Source organism: Scylla paramamosain, chromosome 1, assembly GCF_035594125.1.
Source record: "Scylla paramamosain isolate STU-SP2022 chromosome 1, ASM3559412v1, whole genome shotgun sequence".
In the NCBI taxonomy this organism is placed as follows: Eukaryota; Metazoa; Arthropoda; class Malacostraca; order Decapoda; family Portunidae; genus Scylla; species Scylla paramamosain.
This window is the reverse complement of record NC_087151.1, coordinates 35,515,193-35,522,736: the sequence shown is the minus strand read 5'-3', so window position 1 is coordinate 35,522,736 and position 7,544 is coordinate 35,515,193.

Below are 7,544 nucleotides of genomic sequence, written 5' to 3'. Positions count from 1 at the left end.
TGTTCTTAGTAACTCTTTTACTAGTTCATTATGTTCTGCTTCCACACTAATCTGGATTTGATCCTCTTCCTCCCTCGCGTGATTACGTTGGCGTGTTGGGGTTCAGGAGAGACTTAACAGTAATTAATGGTTAAAAAAAAATGTTAATTTAGAGGAGCCACAATATACCAAAAAGCACCAGCAGAATCATGTAAAGAATTTTGTTCGTTAAACAAAATTACTTCCTATTTGGATTTCAGAAGTATCCGTATTTTTTTTTTTTTTTTTTTGAGAGAGAGAGAGAGAGATTTTTGAGAGAGAGAGAGAGAGAGAGAGAGAGAGAGAGAGAGAGAGAGAGAGAGAGAGAGAGAGAGAGAGAGAGAGAGAGAGAGAGAGAGAGAGCTCCTGTGGAATAATAAAACCATTAATGTGTCTTGGTAACACCATGCTGCATACTTTTAGGAATTTCTTTTCTCTGCATGATTGTAAAAAACTATTTACAAAACTAACGTTCATGTTTGATGTATCTTTAATCAGAATTAAATTGATGGTGCGATAGATTTTAATTTAGAACTGGTTAACTTCTGAACCGTTCTCTCTCTCTGTCTCCTTCTCTTCAGAGCATGGGTCTCTTTTTGCCACATTTTTTTTTAGTTTTTAACACTACTTGGGTTGCACAACTGGCATATCTTGCAGACATAGTCACCAAGCTGAATGAGTTCAATTTGTCTGTGCAAGGTCAGAACACAAACATTTTCAACTTGTATGACAAAGTTGCCAATTTTCAAAAGAATAGAAAATTGTCGGAGGGGACATGTTAATGGGATATCTTACTTGTTTTCCTCTGTCAGCTGCCTACTTTTCCACTAACAGTTATGATAAAGGCACTATGCAACAAGCTATTGTAGAGCATTTGACCACCCTTATTAGTACTTTTACGACTTTCTTGATATACGTGAACGATCAGTGCAGCTAAACGGGGTTATAAATCCATTCTTGTTATGTGAACACGAGAAGAACTTTCCTTTTTGCCTCCAGGAAACTCTGATAGAAGTGCGAGGGGACCGTGGACCTAAAACTATTATTTGAAAGCTCAAATGTCACGAGCTCTGTGAAGAAGGAGCATCCAGACTTAGGAAAAAATGGCTCTTGGAAAATTTCTGTCATGTGGGTCTACCTATCTTTATGAGGCGTCTTTTCTTCACACTGAGCGTTATCAAATCGAAAAAGAGAAACAAACTAAATATCAACACGTAACAAAGCCTGATCACTGCAGTGACCTCAATCTGCTCAGGATGGAAAACATCATGAGTGAACATCAACCTCACATCTCGCATTAAGTTATGAATAATTTTCAAGTTTTTTTTATGTAATTACTTTAATATGATAAATTAAAATTTATTGACCAGGTCTCCCATTATGCAATCTTTTCATATCTAATATATCATTTGCATTATCCTAAATATAATTGAATTTAATCAGCCGTGGGGACTACGTAACAGTACGTAGAAGGTAACAAAGGATAAAATAGGCAAAAAAAGATTGGACTGCATTGCTTGTGCAATGTACGATAACACATTTGTGCGCAGCATAAACTTGTTTTTCTCTATTTATTAGTAGTGCTTATATATATATATATATATATATATATATATATATATATATATATATATATATATATATATATATATATATATATATATATATATATATATATATATATATATATATACTCCATACATGGGCGGATAAGGCCCTTGTACAAAATTAGCAGCTGGGGGGTGTGAGAAAAACTGGCGGATACGTCTCAGAACGCTAAAACAACTTCATAGAAGTTGTTTTAGCTAGAGATGAGATGTGAAGTTTCCAGTTTAGATTATAATAAAAGGACAGACCAAGGATGTTCACTGTAGAATAGGGGGACAGTTCAGTGTCACTGAAGAATAAGGGATAGTTGTCTGGAAGGTTGTGTCGAGTTAATTGATAGAGGAATTGAGTTTTTGAGGCATTGAACAATACTAAGTTTCCTCTGCCCAATCAGAAATTTTAAGGAGATCCGAAGTCAGACGTTCTGTGGCTTTCTTGCGTGAATTGTTGTTCACTTTCTGAAGAGTTTGACGTTTAGGGAAAGATGTAGAAAAGTACACGGTGGTATCATCAGCGTAGGAGTGGATAGGACAAAATGTTTGATCATTGATGAGTAATAGGAAGAGAGTGGGTGACAGGAAAGAACCCCGAGGAACAGCACTGTTAATAGATTTAGGAGAAGAACAGTGACCGTCTACCACAGCAGCAATAGAACGGTCAGAATGGAAACTTGAGATGAAGTTAAAGAGAAAAGGATAGAAACCGCAGGAGGGTAGTTTAGTAATCGAAAACTTCTGATATGTCTAAGGCAACAGCAAAAGTTTCACCAAGATCTCTGAAAAAGGATGACCAAGACTCAGTAATGAAAGTTAGAAGACTTTCAGCAAGAAGGAAAGGTAGATGTAGATAGACAGAGATGAAAGAGTTTGACTAGGCATCGAGGCACAGTTTCGGAGAAGAATAGGAGGGACGCCATCAGATCCATAAGCCTTCCGAGGGTTTAGACCAGCGAAGACATGGAAAACATCACTGCGAAGGATCTTAATGGGTACCATGAAGCAGTCAGAGGGCGGAGGACAGAGAGGAAGAAACCCTGAATCATTCAAGGTAGAGTGTTTAGCAAAGGTTTGAACGAAGAGCTCAGATGAGTTCAGATGAGGTGGCAGTGGCGCCATCAGGTTGAAGTAAAGGTGAAGAAATGAAGAAGCAAAGTTATTGATGTTTTTGGCTAGGTGCCAGAAGTCACGAAGGGCATTAGATCCTGAAAAATTTTGACACTTTCGATTAATGAAAGAGTTTTTGGCTAGTTTGAAAATATATATGGCATGATTCCGGGCAGAAATATAAAGCGTCTGAAATTCAGGTGATGGTCCTTTTATCTTGCGAATCACAGCGTTTAGTTCTATATGTTGTTTTAGCGTGTAAGTCACTCAGCCTGTTTGAGCCTTTGAGCTCTTGATGCACGTCAGTGGTATTGTTAGTGTTTTCTCCATCAGTTTCTTTTCGTGTCCCTGTCTGTGTTAAAATCTTTTTGTCTGTCTCCCTTCCCTCTCCATGTTTAGCGGTGACTCACTCCTCACATCTTTCTCTCCTTCATTGACAAGATTCATTCTCACCATTATTTGAGGCCTGAAATCTAAAAATCACAAGCGACTCATTCTGGATTATCTGACGGTCTACGAAAGAAACGGAGTGGTTATGAAATTATCTCAGTAGAAAATTTCATACATCCACTCCTCTTTGCTTTCTTGATTATCGTTCATCATATTGTTTTTAGGATTAATAGCGTTAGATTTCAGTATTAGGTTTGAATCTAACTATCTTTGTGTGTGTGTGTGTGTGTGTGTGTGTGTGTGTGTGTGTTTTGATTATGTCAAAAGTCTTGTCCATTACCCCAAAAATGTACTTATTTTTTTTTTAAAGAACTCTCCTGTTATAGCTTACTGAACTTTTGCTGGATAAATGTTTAGAAAATGATTTTACATCCTGAGATCGCTAACTGTGTCACGCTTGTACTGATTTTTGTTTTGTTTTGTTTTTCATTTAATAGTGTAATATTTTTTTATGTCATAGCATTTAAATTTATTTACATTTGTTAGGAGCGTACGTTTGTTTAAATGTGACATTTCACAGTATGGTGAAACAGTACTGAGTTTCATGATAACAGTTTGTTCATTGCTTTCCAGGAGCGTTGTAGGGAATATGAAGCGTAATAATTCAGACCGTAAGAGTAGATCTTCATTAGTTAAGTAATGGTAATGATTAGCTCTGTTTTGGCGTGAGGTCTCACTTTTTCTGAATCACAATTGAATGTCTGATATGAATTTAGCACGATTAAGTACCACAACTCACTAACTTAATCAGATTTCGGGATGGTAATAATCTTAAATGTTTGAATTTACTTACACAGGAGACCACATTCCTGGAATTAACTTAATTGTATAGCTTTTTTCATTCCTTTAAGCTGATCACGGGACGCCCCATAAACTGTTATCGCTACTTATCACCTGCTAATTAGGAACATCATCATTAGCGGTAAATTTGCACTAAATATTTCTTGTGGAGATCCTAAATATCGTTGAAGCTTGTTAACAATTGAAATAAATGAATCCAACAGAACGTTGCATGTAATTCCTTGCTTAGCATAGTATCCTGAAAGAGCAATTCAGGTATCATCATGATCTATTTTCATATCTCATTTCTTTACAAAAAAAAAAAAAAAAACACCATGCAGTCCAATATGTTTTCTGTAAAACAATTCCAGAAATACCCAGTTCATCGAAATGGAATGGTTTAGCTTAAAATACTAGCTAAAAATACATGAAATGAAGTCCCAACAAGAATAAGAGAGAGAAAATGTTGCAGATAAAATTGGAGTAAGAGGAAAAAATGAAACTCTTTTGTTTATTTTTTTGCTGCAGTGTGTGTGTGTGTGTGTGTGTGTGTGTGTGTGTGTGTGTGTGTGTGTGTGTGTGTGTGTGTGTGTGTGTGTGTGTGTGTGTGTGTGTGTATGTGTGTAATAATAATAATAATAATAATAATAATAATAATAATAATAATAATAAACGGTTTATTATTCAGGCAGTTTACAAACTGAAAATGTACAGAAGGGGTTGGGGGAATACTTAACATTAATCCTGTGTGTGTGTGTGTGTGTGTGTGTGTGTGTGTGTGTGTGTGTGTGTGTGTGTTATTGTTGCGCTAGATTTTCATTGCTGAACTCTTGTGTAAGATGTTGTAGTAGATATTTAATTTGTTTTGAAATACATACTGTCACACAAAAAGTGGTTCGGCAAATGTAGTTACTTGTGCGATGAGTGCATTCTGGAAGTCATTTTCGTGCAAACAGTGTGTTCATTCAGTGATGGTAATAACATTTCATTATAGTGCTTAATTCAGTTATAAGGTATAATATACTTTTCATCACAAATTAAAGTAAATAGCCAAAGAAAGGTCTTCCATGCAAAATCATCTTAATTATATTGGGTGCAGCCTTCACTTTTTATTTATTTTTTTGTAAATTTGTTCTTAGTACATTTTTTTTTGTGATAATTTTCCGTTATTCTTCTGTTGATATCGACTCTACCTTCCCGCTGTCTTCATATAGGTTGGGGATATTTGCACATAGACATTATTTGCATCATGTAGACCAGGGGTTCTTAACCTTTTGCAAGCTGGGCCCCCCTAAAGATGGTTCAATGCAGATGTGTCCCCCGTCCTCCCCGCGCCACCCACTCAACCCCCTCCTCAACTATGCCACCATAGGGAGATAGAAAGAATCAGATAGTTAGATAGCCCTTGGGTAGGCATAACAGCTGCATCTCCTTTGTACTAATAGCCAATGAGTCCGTGATTATCCGTGTATCCGTGTTTTTTCCCCTGCCGTCCTGTGTTCGCTTACCCCCCCCTAACCCCTGAGAGAATGTCCGCGCTCCCTAAGGGAGGCATGCACCCCCGGTTGAGAACCATTGGTGTAAACCGCGAAGCTAAGGTTCGTCTTATCTATTACTCTCTCTCTCTCTCTCTCTCTCTCTCTCTCTCTCTCTCTCTCTCTCTCTCTCTCTCTCTCAAACATTCATTTCACGTAATTCTAATATTAATCTGCGACGTGTGTGTGTGTGTGTGTGTGTGTGTGTGTGTGTGTGTGTGTGTGTGTGTGTATGTGTGTGTGTGTTTGCGTTTGTAATTCCGTTCTCCAAGATAGGTTCATTAGGCGAATCTCTTAACTCTTGCTGTATTACCAACGATATAGCAGAAAAGAAAATAACCGATAAAAAAAAAAATCTAGATGTACCAAATATTAACCATAAAATACAAGACTATTTCTACCTTTTAGTTCCCGGAATAGGGTGATAGTAGGATAAAAGCTGCTATTGAAACTTTTCGGCAAATGCACACTTGTAAGCCCTGGGAAAAATTATGAACGATCACTGTAGCCATCAGGGGGATAAATGTGTGCAAAGATGTCACTGACCTGCGTGACTCGTGTTTCATTATTGTGCCTGCCTTGTGCTTCGCCGGATTAGCCTCATGCCCTAAGTGATTGTGAGCTTCATTAGGGCACGGCACATAAAACTACCTCGTCCATCGTAATATAACAAGAACAAAACTGCGCTCCCTCCAAGCCATATAGCGTGCCGGGAGTGGGAGTGAAAACATTATTGCTCAATCTAGAAAGAAACATAAGACTTTCAGTGGACAGTAATTGCAGTAGGTCGGGATTGCTTCTCTCTCTCTCTCTCTCTCTCTCTCTCTCTCTCTCTCTCTCTCTCTCTCTCTCTCTCTCTCTCTGCACACACACACACACACACACACACACACACACACACACACACACGATACTTGATGAAGCTTAAACGAAGAGGAAGCAATGCTTGTGCGAAATAGAGTATTGCATTGCAGGTCGGATAATGTGCGCGTTGTGGGAGAGAATTCCACTCAATAACAAATATGTGTCACCGGTGAATCTTAAATTGGACCTCGCGTCCACTACCCAACCAGGCAGATCACTCGATAACTGTTTCCTCTTTGGGTTGGATATTTTGTATTCTGCTTATATGAAACTTCACGAACGAGTAATCACAGTACCTTAACCCTCTTTGTAATAACCTTTCATAACACTGTGAAGAAGAGCGACCAATTTGCCAACCCAAACGTATAATGAGCACTTACGCCCACTCTGTATTTTTCTTTTTTTTTTTTTTTATGTAGAAAGGACACTGGTCAAGGGCAACAAAAATCCAATAAAAAAATATGCCCTCTGAAATGCCAGTCCCATAAAAGGGTCAAGCAGTGGTCAAAAATTGATGAATAAGTGTCTTGAAACCTCCCACTTAAAGGAATTCAAGTCATAGGAAGGTGGAAATACAGAAGCAGGCACGGAGTTCCAGAGTTTACCAGAGAAAGGGATGAATGATTGAGAATACTGGTTAACTCTTGCGTTAGAGAGGTGGACAGAATAGGGGTGAGAGAGCTGCGTCTCTGGTGGCAACAATAGTTGGAGGTTAGTTACGTAAGAATTCCTGTGATGTACGCAACATAAGTAGCGACAAAACGATAAATAAAAAAAATAAAATAAAAAAAAACACATCCATAGCAGGTATGTTGCTTAAGACGGCCTCAAGGAAAATAAGAAATTAATATAATACGTATAATTTCGAAGCCAGGTCATTGGCCGGGAATAAAATTTGCACATGAAATGTGCTCTGCCTATTCAATTATACACTTTTTGCTGATATCTTTAAATATCCGTCATATTCGAAATCATATATTTAGTCAATCTTACTTAATTGTATTTAGTTCGCGAGACTGGTGTTAATTTTTCATCAGGTTTGGCTTCATAGCTGTGGAGACAAGACACAGATAAGCAGATAAGGAGACCAATCGCCATAAGCAATATAGACAATATAGATGAACATCTCACTCTTACACACACACACAAAAAAAAAAATAGTAATGGACACACACACACACACACA